The following is a 16,181-nucleotide window of genomic DNA, read 5'->3' as shown; positions in this document are numbered from 1 at the left end:
CGACCTCGTACTCCTCTTGGTTCCAACGATGTACTCGTCTCCACGTCGCGGACGTACTTCACGAGACTTTCACCTGTACCTGCGTTAGACGAAACGGAAATCTCTCCAAACAAATCGAAAGAGAAACACAGTAACGTACTCCTCTTCATACCTAATATGTACTCGTCCCTACTTCCTGGATGTACCTGACAGCCCTTAGAACATGTACCTACGCTAGAGAAAATCAAACGGAATTCTTTCCAGAGAAACAAACAGAGAAACGACCTCGTACTCCTCTTGGTTCTGACGATGTACTCGTCTCCACATCGCGGATGTACTTCACGAGCCTTTCACCTGTACCTACGTTAGACAAAACGGAAATCCCTCCAGACAAATCAAAAGAGAAACACAGTAATATTTTCAGAGATTAAAAGAGAAAATCAAACAAAAATCTTTCCAAAGGATAAAAATACAAAAATAGAAAAAAAAGAACAATAGATTGATGCGCCGAAGGCGCCTTGATACGAGGCGAAGCCGAGCCGTAGCAATCGCTTCGACATATGGGGGTAACGACAAACGGGGACAACGACATATGTCATCCATTCATTATGTTTATAAATGTTTGATGCGCCGAAGGCGCCTTGATACGAGGCGAAGCCGAGCCGTAGCAATCGCTTCGACATATGGGGGTAACGACAAACGGGGACAACGATATATGTCATCCATTCATTATGTTTATAAATGTTTGATGCGCCGAAGGCGCCTTGATAGGAGGCGAAGCCGAGCCGTAGCAATCGCTTCGACATATGTCTTCTTGTAGGTGTCTTCTTCTAGCACTCTGTTGGAATTTTTTAAAAAAAGTAAGTTGAAAGTGCTACCTCCCTCCCATTAATTTCCCAGAAAACTCACAACCCAGAAATACAAAGGGAAAAAGCCAAAAAGGAAGTCCCGCCCAATTTTTTAAAAACTAACAGCGCGCGTAAAGGGAAAAAAACGCTTAACGGGTCTGCATAGTATTAACGGGTCTACCGGAGCGTAAAGGGAAAAAACCAAACCCGGAAAACGGTTCGCGTCTTTTTCTGGGGACACGGTCCGCGCGCGACACGTGTAGACGCCAGAGCGCGCGCGCGGGATGGCCTTTTCCCTTCGTAAAGGTCGGTCTCTAGCTAGTCGTACCCTTGAATTGGGTCTTCTTCATCTTTGTATTTCCGTCCGCCTTATCATGACAAATCCCTGCGTCACGAGGGTCCCTAGGGCATGATTGGTAACACGTCCTTTAAAGAGGCCCTCGGAAACAAAACAAAAAAAACTGGATGGATTGGATTCCTGGGCTCTTTCCATGTCGTGGCCAGCTCACATGTCAAAGCACTCTCGAATTGGCTGTTTTTCCAGATGCAGGCCCGTGTAGAGTGAGCCTTCCCTTGCATGCTTGGTTTAGGAGCGCTACATGCCGTGTCGGTTCTAACAAGCGCCATAAATTTCACTCACCGCCCACTTCCTCCTCCTCCTCCTCCTCCTCCTCCCTCTCTCTCTCTCCAAATTCGTCAGCGATTCATCTGCCGGTGGCAACGCGTAGACTGATGGTGGAGTTTGTCTGCCATCTTTGCTTTTCCACCGTCTCCGCTGCTTTGACTACGATCGCCTATCGTTATCTCCAAGCAAGAACACCTTCACCGCCTTGGCTTTGACTCTCTCTCTCTCTCTCTCTCTCTCTCTCTCTCTCTCTCTCTCTCTCTCTCTCTCTCTCTCTCTCTCTCCAAATTCGTCGGCGGTTCGTCTGCCAGTGGCAATGCGTAGACTGATGGTGGTTGTCTGCCATCTTTGCTTTTCCACCGTCTCCGCTGCTTTGACTTCGACCACCTATCGTTATCTCCAAGCAAGAACACCTTCACCGCCTTGACTTTGACCTTCGGCTCGGCAATGACGGTAAGTCTTCCAAAATCCTTTCACCGCCTCTTGTTTACCGTATATATGACCATATATGGTGTGTAGACGCGCGGAAGATGACATGCATAGTTGACCTGCTAGGGTTAGGGTTCCATCGGATTTATGACCATATATCTAAGGGAGAATGTGGTCCCTAAAAAAAGAGAGGGAGAATGTGGGGCCGGGATAGGGTTGCTAGCACCCGTTGCAATCTTGGTAACAGGAGATACCCAAATATTCGTAACAGGACCCTCCACGATACAAAGAACCGCCCCCTACGTCCTCTCCCGCCCATCCCCTCCTTCCGCGCAGGACTAGGGTTTTACACTTTTACCCACCGGGCCTCACGATGTACGGCGGAGTCAGCCAGCACGACGGGAATGGTGGCACGGCGAACGCCAACAACCAATTCGACGGCGACAGGTTTATGCCCCCGAAGACCACCAGCACCCCGGAGGGTGGCAGCGTCATCACGAGGGTATTGTTATCTTCCCTACTCGGACCTAATCTCCCTTAGATAGTTTCGCCACCAAATCTGATTGATGCAATCGTGGGTTCGCCGTGTGCTCAGACTCGCGGCTCGCAGGCGCTGCTCCCGCTCACCGTCAAGCAGATCATGGACGCGTCCCAGACCAACGACGGTTTTTTCTGTAAATGGCACAGAGGTATCAACGGTACGGATCTTACCTTCTAGAACTCGTTTCTTCCGAGAAGTGATTTGAATTGTTTACTGCTTGCTGTGAAAGGTGGAAGTTTCGCATTGGAGTTGGTTGAGCCGATTTAAATGGACTGAAGTATACACCTTCTTATTACTGAAATAAAAGCCTTCCTAAAATTATTACTACTACAGTACTACTAGAGAGGAAAGGGGTCACTTCTTATAGTTGTAGGCAATTGGATTAACATTTTGAACATATAACACGGGCCAGGTGTATTTGGTTCGACTACACAAAGGGGAAATGAACACTACCTTGGTTAGTGTGCGTACTGCATTCGCTGAAATTTTGTAACTCTTGTTCCTATATACTGTTCCTGCCCACATTGCACAGTCCTTTGTTGTGCACATACTACCTCCATTCCAAAATAAGTGTCTCAGCTTTGTGTAGATATGGATGTATCTAGATGGATTTTAGTGTGTAGATACATCGGTATTTAGAAAAAGCTATGATAATTATTTCGGAACGGATGGAAGGACCCACTATGGCATCCCGGTTAACATACACATGGGCCCTAATTGCTTGCAAATACTCCTGACTCAGCCATTCAATCAGGTTGGGCTGGCTGCAGTACAAGTGCAAAAATTGTGCAGTTATGTACTTTTGTAAAAGTATTCCTAAACCTTGAGGCTTTGTGAAACGGGCAGCTGGCGAAAAAACGCTTCGTCCCGTCCCGTCCCCCGCGGGCGGCGTCGGGGCGACGTCTCCTCCTCTCCGCCCAGGCCGACCTCTCCTCCTCTCCCCTCCGCCGCCGTCGGCGCAGGCCGCCGGGCAAAGCCCGCGCGGTGCCGGCGGCGGCGGCCGTCCCTTACCCGCGCGCTAGGCTGGGAGGCGCGGGGCTCTCTTCGGCCAGCGGTGGTGCTTCCTGGTGGGCAAGGTGCCGGTGGCGGCGGCGCACCGCGGGTGGAGCTGCTCCGGGTGGTCTGGTGGCGGCGGCGCGGCCTCTTGGCTGCGGGGCGGCAGGGAGGTCAGCGGCGGCGCGGGCGGCGCGGCCCTGACCCAGATCTGAGCCTGTCTGGGCCCCATCTGGGCCTGGGCGGGCCAGATCTGACATCCCGTGTTCTGCTCCCGGCGGCTGGTGGACTTTCTCCTGCTGAGGGTGGCTAGGACGGCGGCGCGTGGACTGCAGCGCGGCCACGGGAGCTTCACGAGCCTGGCGGGCTCGGCCGGGCCAGAGGGGCCTGGTTTGCTCCTGTAGCTGCGTCCGGTCTGTCACCGCTGCTGGCGGTGGAGGTTGCGCCCTCCCGCGTGGCTGCTGTCCAGGCTCTCCTCGGCTCGGGGTGATTCCTTTCGGTTTCATCGGTCTTCGTTAGTGGGTCACGGTGAGACGGCGCTGGTGGTTGCGTGACCGTGGTGGCGCGAGTTGGTGGGCGGCGAGGTTGGCGGAGCATGACGGAGTGTCCGGGGCCGTGGGATTGTGGGGGACAGGAGAAATCCTTGTCGATGGCCGACACCGACGCGGCGACGCTCGCGGGCGCCACCATTCCTTCTTGAGGGGCGTCGGGGTTCCCCTTCCCACTTCCCTTCCGCATACCGGGGGAAACCCTAGGCGTGTCCGGGCAGCAGCGTCGTCATCGTCGCATCCCTTCTTGAAGGTGTTGTCTTGGTATGCGGCGCTTCGAAGGGCTAAGCTCGTGGTGGGAATCTTCCAGAGGGCGCAGCGGTTGCGGATCATCAGCGTTTTCGTCGATCCGACTTTGTCATCCTTTCTTTCTTTTTTCTTCTTCTTTTGTTTTCTTTTGGGCTTTGATGTGCTGTTTTGCCCCAGCGGTGGTCTCTACCTTGTATCAGTTCGTTGCTATATTAATATAGCGGGGCGAAAGCCTATTTCGAGAGAAACGGGCAGCTGGCTCAACTGCAGTTGGCCTTTGACTATTTGTGTGTGGTTGCAAATGATTATTTTTTTAGCACTTGGCTTCTTAGTGAGATCGACAAAGATCAGATCCTTTTTTATCTACTTCCTCCGTCCTATGAAACTTGTCTGATATATGTCTAAATTTGGATGTATCTAAACACTAAATAGTACTAGATACATCTAAATTTTGACAAAAGTCCGACATGTTTCATGGGACGGAGGGAGTAGTAATTGTTTTAATTGCCCTGAATTGCAGGTTAGGCTTGTAGGACGCATGTTGCATAAGAAGCAGCAGGTCACAGATGTAACGTTTGTTCTTGATGATGGTACAGGCAGGATAGAAATGAAACGCTGGTGAGATTCATTTGTTGCTTTGGTTGGTCTACCAAATTTTGTACCATCACTCATATATGTATCGGCCTTTATTTATTTCCCAGGGACAATGAGACGTTTGACACTGAAGAAATGAAGTTAGTCAAGTAAGGACTAAAGAGCTAGTAATTATCATTTGCTGGCAAATCAGTTTTATATACAACAAACTTGAGAGTGTTGCCTTGTTTTTTCTTTACAAGGGATGGTGACTATGTTATTGTGATTGGTGGTCTGAAAGACTTTCCAAGGGAAGCGTCAAGTGACTGCTTTTTCCGTGCGGTGAGCACTTTAATCTTCCTTTTAGAATATTAGGATGTGATCTTTCAGATCTTATTTCTTCTATTAGGTTGTGGTTGGCATTGCGGTGGACTATAAAACTGCTATTTGTCCAACAGTTTGTTACCTACGGTATACATGCACAAGTATGGGAGTATATATGAACGATAATATCAATGTAATGTTTTTCTCATACAAACGCGTTTATATATATATCAGATCACGAAGTATTTTGCTGTAGCAAGATTTTCTGGGGTGGAAGAGTATTTTGTGCCCATTTGATATAGGCCAGCTACATTTTCCTTATATTAATATTACTGTTTATGAATTCCTGTCAGGCTTGTTACCAACTACAATGATATAACACATCACTTTCTGCACTGCATTTATGTGCATTTGGATCTCGCAAGGCCTAAGGTACTGTAATGACATGCCTTTATTTCTAGGATTTTAATTTATACAACTGAACAATATCTATGATTTCTTATGATGCTTTTTTTCTTTGGATTTTTTAATATTGGTAGAGGTCTTTGTCTCAGCCCCAAGTAATTGCTAATACATCAACTCGGAACCAAGCTCCACACACTAGTTATCAGGTAGTTTTGGAAAGTATATCATTGTTTTAGTAGATCCACCAAATTGTTGTCTAATGGTTTTGCTTTTCCTTACTCAGGCCCCAACATCGTCTGCATCTGGAAATACTGCTAGCAGAGAGTTATCCGATTTGGTCATGAGTGTTTTTCTTGACCCAGTACTTGGGTAAGTTAGTTGTGAATGATTCTGTCAACAAATATTTTTGCTATGTGCTAATAATTGCTTAGGATCATTGATTTAACATGAATGTGCATAAACGCTCCTGAGTATGCATGCCTTTGCTAGAAGAAGGCTACAGTATCATGTTATGCTATAATTAGTGCTCGTGTGTTCTATTTCATACGATTTGCTAGAAGAAGGTTACAGCATCATGTTAGACAATGAAGACTGCATTGTGCTCCTACAGAAACCTGGAGCATGGAGTAAGTCTTGATCAGGTCGCGAGTCGTCTCAATCTATCACTTGGACAGACCAGGTATCACCCTTTCTCACCCTCCTCCCCCTAAAATACATTCGACTTCTTTTCCGTAATCCTGTTGTTTTTTCACAGGTCGACTGTTCTAGATCTCGTTGATCTTGGCAACCTTTATGCAACTATCGATGACGACCATTACAAGTCTACCATGAATGGTTGAATATGTTTGGATCCACACACGTAAGCATTAGGCTCCCCTGCGGAGCTATGAAGATAATAAGCACTCTGCAAGCCATGTTTTTGCAGCGTGCCTCAATGGTCCCTTAACAGTTGCAAGGAGATCAACTTAACAGCTAGGTTAAGTTGCGTACTTGCGCCCTATGTCTACGGACATGAGTAGGTTAAATCTCTAGGTGGTTCGCTTGTTTTTGCTACAGCAGTACCTCAGCGTATCCATGCTGCCCTAAAGCAGCGCATGTTGCCTTCGAATTAAGATATTGTGTGTGGTTATTATCTCAGTGACCTGCAATTAAGATATTGTGTGTGGTTATTCTCTCAGCGTATCCATGCTGCCCTAAAGCAGCGCATGTTGCCTTCGAATCTGAGTGCTCAGTGCTCAGTGCACACTACAGTCTACAGATTTCCGTAAAGATGTGTTTTCTTTGTTTGGCACTTGGTCTTATAAAAACGTATAACTTCTCAACTTACTACATTTTGGTCAATGGAAGGTATGGTATAGTTTTTTTTTAACACAGGAGGGGCCTCGAAGGATCCCGAGAGGTGCAGTTATATTTTCATCAGTGGGTACAAATTACAGAAAGGGTCCTGAGGGAAAAGTGAAAGTACAACATAGCCCTGGCTAATTGCAAAAAGGACCTTAAAAGTTTGACCGAAAAAGCAATCGGATCCCCGGTCCTCTCCACCGTGCTTGAGCCTCCATCGCCGGCCACCTCGACTCCACCGGGGACGGACCACTTGGTGTTGAGGAAGCGGTGGTTCCAGCAAGAAGCTCTGAGGAAGGCCTCCGCACTGGAGGTTGAGTAGAGCGCCATGTAGGCATCTAGAAGGGCCGCCCTTACGGCCGAAGATCGCGACGGCAGTCATGGCCGCCGCGTGGTTCCTCGTTGTTGCAGCCACCTTGAAGAAGTCGAGGAAATCTCATCGCTTCTCCTATTCCCCTCGCCACCATGACCGGCCGGAAGAGGCTTCACCACACAACACCTCCACGCATCAAGGTAGCCACCAACTGCGGCTTTATTGAGTGAGACGTCGCCCATCTCCGCTGCACCACGCTCCAACCAGAGGAGCAGATGAGTAAAAAAGATGAACCCTAAATCGCCCCGGATCTGGCCGCTCAAGATCCCGAGCTACGCTCCACCTACCGGGCATGAAGCCCACGATCGGCACATGGACGCAGACCCTACTACTACACTGCACAACCCGCTCCAACTCCCCATATCCAAGCCGGACGGTAGCACCGCCGGGGGAGAGGCGAGATGGGAGACCTGGCGACTCTCGAGAGGATGAGGTGGAGAGAGAACGTGGAGGGGGAAATGGGAGCCTCGAAGGTATGGTATAGATAAGAAGTCATAAGAGGACATAGCCTTTCATGATATTGTGTACACCCTCTATCCCAAAAAAAAACTGATCAACTTTTTCTAGATATGAATGTATTTTACATGCTAAAAGTATATATAGATATAACTGAATCTAGACAAACTTGAGCAGTTTTTTTTTTTTTTTTGGAGCAGAGTACCATTGCTTGTGACTGAAGAGACAAAAAATTCACAAGCAATTTTTAGGCCTTGTTTAGTACTAGTGTTTTAGGCCTCGTTCGGTTACATGGGGGTGAATTCCCAGGTGGATTGAGTCGCTCGAGGAATTGGGTGACCCCGCACCAGCCATCCATACCCCCACTAATCTCTTTCACAAAATCCTTCTACTTTTTCTGCCGTTCGGTTAATCCATGCTCAATTCCACTGAGCCTTGTCTTCGGCCCGGGCCCGTGGATCTGGAGGTTTCGGGTCGAGCGCCTTGTTTTCGGCCCGGGCTCCGTGGCGTTGTCGGCGTTGAGGATGCCGACGAGACTAGAGCAGCTCCTCTCTCTCGTTGGTCGCGTGGCCGCCGTCGTCTCGAAGCGATCGCCGGCGAGCGCTCCTCCGTTCGCGTCACCGCCGCCGCGGTCGTGAGGGACAAAGTCTCGATTGGCTTCTGTTTTTCCTCTCTGTCGATTCGGGATTCTGTCCACGCGTGCGACCAGGATTTTTTAAACCCGGTGGAACAGGCGGGTTTGGGGGAAAATCGGGCGGGGTCGAACCCGGACAGGGATTAACCGAACACGTTATTAGATTAGACCGGGATTAAACCCGGGGCGGGTCCAATCCCAGCTGACCCACGAGGTTTGCGTCGCGATCCCGGCCGGGTTGGGACGAAACGAACAAGGCCTTAGTGGGGATTATACTCTAAAGTATTGGGTGAATCACTACCGTCATCCAATCCCCACAAAACCTCATCTCCAATTATCCCGCTAATCCCTACTAAAACTCTAGTACCAAAAAACTCTAGTACCAAACAATCCCTAAAAGGGGATTACTTACTGGAAGGATGCAAGATAAAAAATGAGGGGGGCTACCAGCTATGGGATATCACATTACTTGGAGTTAAGACTTGAAAACTATGCATCGTGAGGCAAGCACAATATTAGCCATTTACAAACCTTGTTATGATGAATTTTGCATGTAATTAAAAAAAACTTGAAAACTATGCTACTCATAAGCACAAATGCAGTCACCACATCAGCTTTCTGATCGAACAGTTGCAATGTAACCTGAGTAATGGGAATACTCGCTTCCTGCTAATAGAACATGCGAATCACATGTCACAATTACACAACTCACAACCCTTATGGCAATACAATGCAAGATGCTGCTTCCTACACCTAAGCCGTATTTCTTCCCTTTTCAGCTTCTTTTTTCTCTTCCTTTTTACATTGTGAAGGACAGTATGCAGAACAGTTACAATCATTTCGGAATGTAGACTCTCAGGGATACTGCTCCTTTGCAGAGCCCCAGTTCTGGCGTTTCTACAAAACAAGTGGTCTGTGTAGTGTGAAATGCGACTGTAATTACATGATGATGCGTGGCTGTGGTTTACCGTTGTCCTCTGTAAAACACCATGACTAGCCCCTAAGGAATTTGTCCACTCTGACATTATCCGATCTAGTCAAGAACTTCATGCAAATGGGAGGGTTCACCTTGGCAAGGGCAAGAACGGACTGTGGCAGAGTCCAGATCCCATCTCCGCAGATTAACCCTGAAGCAACGGCAGGTCCAAAGGCGTCCGCTTTAGCCTTATTCACCCTCTCCCATATGAAGAGTAAAAGGCTGCCCAGGAACATGTCGATCGCGAAGTATGACCCAATAAAGAATGGTATAGCCATCGCCATTGGGAGTGGGATGAACCTTGAATACTTGTGTGGTGTCAAGTCTCTTATCAAGTTGATGACAATAGCTGCGGCGAAGAAGATGTAGCAGAGTGTCAGGCAGTTCTTTGGAAGCGATGAGAAACCATCGACACCCAATATTGCCATGTTTCGGTACACAATGGCATAAGGTGCTGGGTATTCGGTACCGCTTATGCCAATGTCACTGAAAGCCTTGTAGAACAGCCAGAAGACGCAGGGAGAAATGACACAGCCCATTGCAGTGCCTATCACCTGGCTGATAAACATGGACCTCGGTGATGCCAAAGTCAGGTATCCAGTTTTGAAGTCTTGCATCAGGTCAGAGGCTGTTGACACGATGCTCATCATGACACCGCATGCAGCAAGTCCTACGAGCACACCGCCATTGGCAAGGCCAGCCCATGCACCAAACACAAAGATAGCAAGCTTGCCATAGGTGGAGGCAAGAGACCAATCAGTGAGTCCACTTCCGTAGGCATTGCAAAAGGCCAGGACAGGTGCTACGATATACGCAACTAAAATGTAGTACCATTTGAGCTGCGGGAAGATCTGTGGAAGAGTACCGATTGATATAGCAGCTACTGCGGCATAGCCCCCATATGCAACTGATGTAGGGATTTGATCTTTCAGGAACAGTTCAGTGCGACGCTCGTCATCAAATGATATAGCTTCAGCGGTGGGGCTGCCATTGCCAGAAACAGGAAGCATGGCTCTTGAATTTTTCTGAACCATTGCTATGAACCCAGCAATCGTGCGGAGAAGCACCTTGACGAAATTATATAATCCATCCCCAAGAATCAAAGCAATGGATATAAAAACCTGCAATAGTAAAGGAACAAGCAATCAAGACCATAGCCTAGATAGTTTTTTTAAAGATAACATTGTAGGATTTAGCGTTAACAAAAGTGACCCAGTGATAAGATTGGATGTTTACCCTGTAAGCCTGTAACCCATGGAGACTAGCGTCTCCATCAGTAGCAGGGTACCAACTCCCTTTTTTCTTGGCAATGAGAGGCCACATTACACCCCACGAGAGGATACCACCTAGCAGAACCGACACATTCACAATGTGTGGGCAGATCATACCAACCCCAACATATGTAGGAGAGAAATCAAAGAAGAACCTGGAAGATGATAAGTAAGTTCAGTAAGGGAGACCGATGCCTTGGAACTAACTTTTAGCCAATGGAAATGGTAAGCAAATGTTGGGACACCAAACACAGATAAGCATAATATTTTTTCACTATGACAAGAAAAGACAAACATAATGCTGCAAGCTCACATTTTGTAGATATATTAATTACTCCCTCCGTCGAAAAATAGGTGTCCCACTTTTGTCTAGATACGGATGCATCTAGTCTCTAGATGCATTTTAGTTGGAGATACATCCGTATATAGAAAAAATTGAGACGCCTATTTTTAGACGGAGGGAGTATATGTTTTCCAGATATGGGAAAAATCATAATCAATGCCATCGACAAAACACAGATAATGCCATTTCTGACCTATTGTTATAAGCTTCAAGGCCTAATGATGGGAAGTTCTTGAAACCGCAGTCATCCCCACCACTGAAGAACCACTGGAAAAAGCCCCAGAAAAAGCTCAACATGAAGTACCTGCCCAGTGTCTTCACTTGCTTCCTGAAATAATATGGTAAATGTTGTCAGCTAAGTTGTTTGCCACTTGTATAAGCAGCCAAGAGCAGGACTGTATAGATATACTTTGCAAGCTTGGCACCCTCAGGCGTGTGAAAACTATTGATGAGATAAGCAGTTGCTGTGCCACTTGGATAGGTCAATTTGTAGTCGACAATCATAATCTGAAAAACCATGTAAGTTGATGAGAACAAGGTTTGCTTGTATACAATTAATCAGTAAGAACAAATGAACAAACATGTTGAAGGCATACTTTTCTCATGGGCACAAGTGCAAATAACCCGATAAAGCTGACAAGGAAAAGGAACCCTATCATCCATCCAAGGTGAGGATCCTTGATGTTCCCAGCATCCGCAGCCTCCGTTGCTTGCTTAGCTATTGTATCACTCATTGCGAATAGGTAACTGCCAAAACCACCTGAACAATCGAACCAAATAAGCACAACAACAGGAAAATTCAACAGAAAAGAAAAATACAGTTTCACAAGGCAAGAAGATCAGCAAAGGTAATAGGGGTGATGTGCTTTGCACAAGTATGACAATTAATCAAGCAACTCAGTTCATGCATTGAATGATTTCCTCATCCTGTAAGGCTGCCACCATTTCGAAACATAGATAATCAGAACTCACTCTCCTGAAAATCTCTACCATTTGATACTGTTTTTTTTTATAAAGGGAATATATTAAAATCCCTATTTGAAACTGATGCAGTTGCAAGAGAAGCTTGGCGAGAACGAGAATAACCTCTTCTAAGTTCTCATAGACCAACTTATGCACGTATATAAGACATTTTGTACGAAATTTTCAAATCAGTTACACAGATGCACTCTCAAATCTGGGAAATCAGTTGCTGTCACATGAAATTATTCCTGACGAGCCAGAAAGTACCATTGAACATGGTAGCCAAATAACCCCACAAATAGTAGTAGAGTAATTGTTTATGTTTATGTGGACTCAATGCTTCACATGCATGCGGCATGATGTCAATCATAGAAACACTGGAAGACCATGAACCATCTATTTTAAGGCGAGAAGTCAAACCAAGCACGCCCCTCCATTACAGCTTTGTCCAGAATACTAGCTACAATTTGCTTCCCCAACCAAACGATGGCGTCCATCCTTATCAGGAGTGCCAAAAAATTCAAAAGCTGCTGTTGACCATTACACATACTTGGTTTACTCAAACTAAAAATCGTCCCTAATTTCGTCCTAGATGCTTCACAGTTCAACCAGGTACACGCACGCAAGGACAATCGTTTCCAACATCATTAGAGAAAGAAAGCGTGCACTGTAGTCTGAAGCCACCTAACAGTACCTACTAATACTAAACCACAAGTTCGAATCGGGGAAGTTCCTTTTGCTGTCCTTTCCCTGTCGTTCCTCTCACCATAAATCCCACTTTCGAGGATCTGAATGCGATTGGTTCGTATTTTTTACTTCGGGGCAAGAGACGCAATCGATTCTCTGATGATGTCCCAGGCCACCAACTGCTGCAGAACGCTCTGCTGCCCACCCACCTCCGGAATCCAGATCTCCCGTGGCCCGAATTCCGAATTAATTGCAAGGAACCCAGCAGAGTTATCGACATACGAACATGAACGATATGGATGCATCTACCTACCCCCATGCTCGCACGAACTTTTCATACGGAGGAGCACGAAACTGAGGCGTTCAAGCAAAGGCCGCGCTCCAGACCTAGCTAGCACTCGCAAAATGTTCGGTTCAAATAATCTGGCGGAAGTGATAGTCGAGGGGGAGAGCTCGGTTAGTTACCGCTGAAGGCGATGCCGTAGGCGGAGACTCGACGCAGGTCTGGATGACGGTGTTCTCCTGCCGTGTGAAGGGCTGGCGCACGAGGCCCATCCGCTCGAAGGCGGAGGTCCAGAGGCGGACGAAGAAGAAGCCGAGCAGCCCCGCGGAGACGTTGAGGGAAGGGATGATCCCCGTGGTGAGGTTGAGCTTCATGACGATGACGCTGAACATGACGGCGAGCAGCGCGCTGACCACGAACGCCCGCAGCGTCAGCTGCTCCCGCCACGACGGCACCGCCTTGTCCGCGAATACCTGCTCCACGGAGGACGCCTCGGGGCTGGCGCCGCCGCCATTGCCGACGGGCTCGCCCTCCGCCTCGCCGACGCCCTTGCCCGCGGCGTGCTGGCGGTGGCGGAGGGTAGCGGGGCTGGGCCCCCGCGCCGGCGACGCCTCCGCCACCTCGTCGTCGGCCCCGCCGCCGTGGGTGGCCATTGGCCGTGGGTGCTTGGAGTTGGGTTCGCTGGAAGTGGTGGGGGAGAGGAAATGCTCGCTGATGGCTACGGCCCGGCGTGAGCTGTGCTGCGCTGTGCCGTGCGGCAGCGGGTGGCGTGCCGTGTGTGGTGGCCTCCCCCGAGGCCTCTGCAGACCGTCGAGATCGGATCGGACGGCGCGGGATCGCCGGTTTCCCGTTTTTTATTTGTTGTCTCCACGATGTATGGGGCTATGGGCCGTTTCGTTCAAACTCCTTCCGCGACAGTCATACAGCGACGGCTTGCAGAATCAAACGATATTCTACTCGTACTCCGTAGTAGATTGTACTAACCGATTTTGAAGAAATAAATGGACTTGTTCTTGGAAAAAAAGAAGTTTAAATTGACTAGTAGGTCGTGGATTGGGCCGTGGCTCTTTTTTTTTTTAGATCAACAGGGGTCTCCCCCCCAGCTCCATTTTTCATTGAAAAAGGAAGCCAAGTTTTACAGAAGATAACTCACACACAAACGAAAATAAGGAAGAGGCTTTTTGCTGGGGAGATTGGCTGCCATCCCAACCAATCTCCGAAATACCAGCAAACCTGGAACAAGATCTAAAGATAACAAAGTATATGCTAAGAACATACGATAGCTAAAACCATTACAGAGAAACGATAAGTATGAGTCTGCCAGCATATCTCCCAAATTCTCCAGCTTTTCTTTCTTCCGGCGCCCTCTTGAGACTATCTTCTCTTTTCTCAGTCTCGATCAGGTGACCACATGAATCTTGTGGGAGTCACCAGGATTGTCCAGGAGGTAGGCCAGCGACGCTCTGCCATCAAAGCTTGAGTTCCAGGAAGAGACCCAGTCGAAGGAGGGACATCTCACCCCACTGGGAGGCGAGAGAGGAGCTCTTAAACTGGTTAGCGACGGGTCCATGAATCGACCGTTTTCTCCAGATTCTAGCTCTTTGAAGGGTTTCAACCAGTCCCGAAGGAGGAAGAGGACCCTTCGCCACACCTGTTTCACATTAATCCAAGTGGTTTTGTTAAACACCAGACTATTTCTATTAAGCCATAAGCTCCACAGAACAGCTGAAGAAGCTACATTAAAGTGCATGAACTTTTTGTTACATAGCCATTTAGAAGCAATTGATTCAAAGTTAGTAACATGCACTTCAAAAATCTCTTCAAACAAGTTCCAAATAGATCTAGCCACAATACATTCGAACATGAGGTGGTGAACTGATTCAAACTCAGAGCACATCTCACAGTTCATGGGTTTAGGAATACCTCTAGCTCTCAGATTATCCCTAGTCATGATCTTATTCTGAGAAAACAACCATAAGAAAACTTGGATCCTAGGAGGGATTTTCAATTTCCAAACAGCAGGTAAATAAACTGGAATAACACCTCTAAAGTTAATAATAGCATACAGAGAGCTAGATGAATAAGTCCCAGAAGAGGTGTATTGCCAGATCAACTGATCTTCCTCTTGAGAGAAGGATATAGTCTTAGCAATCTCTAGCAGTTCAAACCACTGGACCATCATGTCATCAGTGAACGTTCTCCTAAAAGTACCTCTAATCTCCTGACCATCCCAGATATCAGAGATGGTTTTATTTTGTTGGTTAGAAACAAAATACAGATCCCAAAATTGGGTAGCCAAAGGAGAGTTACCAAACCAAATGTCTTCCCAGAATTTTATGGATTTACCATTCCCTACATGCCATTTATATCCAAACTTCACAGCTTTAGAAGCCCACATAACACCTTTCCAGAAGGTGGAAGGTTGAATATCATGACAGGATAGAATGTTTGGGTTCCTAGTATTATATTTAGCATCTAGAACTTTTCTCCATAGAGCCCCTTCACCCTGAATGTATCTCTTAATCCAAGACCCAATCAAACAAATGTTTAGATCTTGAAGATTTGGAATACCTAAACCTCCAAACTCCTTTTTCATGCAGATGGAGGGCCAATTAGCTAAATGAATTTTATGGTTGCCTTCTTCATCATTCCACATAAAGTTAGCCATCTGTGAATCAATCAGATGTAGGGCCCACTTTGGGAATTTAAAGAAGGAAAGCAGATAAATGGGAATACTAGCTAAACAAGACTGAATGAGAATTCTCTTGGCTGCAGAGGACAGAAGCTTCCCCCTCCAGCCAGTAATTCTTTTAAGAATGTTTTCAATGAGAGGTTGCAAATCCTCTCTTCTCAATCTGTCATAATGCAAAGGAATACCAAGATACTTAACAGGGAAATCTCCCATGACACATTGGAAAATATCCAGGAAAGGTTGAGTTTCACTAGCATCCATGTTAATAGGGATAAGTTCACTTTTATGAAAGTTAACCCTCATGCCAGAAATTTGCTCAAAACAGGTAAGAATCCATCTTAAATTTAGAGCAACTCTCTGATCATTTTTAAGGAACAAAAGAGTATCATCAGCATATTGAAGACTTACAATCCCTCCAGGTAAGAAATTGGGACAGAGCCCACTAATTAAACCACCATCTACACCTTTAACTAACATCCTAGAGAAAACATCTACAATGCAATTGAATAAGAGAGGGGCAATGGGGTCCCCCTGTCTTAAACCTTTGCCAGTCAAGAAAAAATCCCCCTCAATGTCATTAACTTTTACCCCAACAGACCCTCCTTGAGTGATTTGTTTAATAAGCCTAATAAAGGTGGGGTTGAAGCC

The 16,181-nt window shown here is 47.0% G+C and overlaps 2 pseudogenes; one reads left to right on the top strand and one right to left on the bottom strand.

The window, feature by feature from the left end:
- Positions 1 to 2,332: 2,332 nt before the first annotated feature.
- Positions 2,333 to 6,382, top strand: LOC124685839 (annotated as a pseudogene).
- A 2,574-nt stretch (positions 6,383 to 8,956) lies between these two features.
- Positions 8,957 to 13,494, bottom strand: LOC124691176 (annotated as a pseudogene).
- Positions 13,495 to 16,181: the final 2,687 nt, after the last annotated feature.

Source organism: Lolium rigidum, chromosome 2 (genome assembly GCF_022539505.1).
Source record: "Lolium rigidum isolate FL_2022 chromosome 2, APGP_CSIRO_Lrig_0.1, whole genome shotgun sequence".
In the NCBI taxonomy this organism is placed as follows: domain Eukaryota; kingdom Viridiplantae; phylum Streptophyta; class Magnoliopsida; order Poales; family Poaceae; genus Lolium; species Lolium rigidum.
The sequence above is the reverse complement of the archived record's forward strand: the minus strand, read 5'-3'. Positions and strand labels throughout refer to the sequence as shown.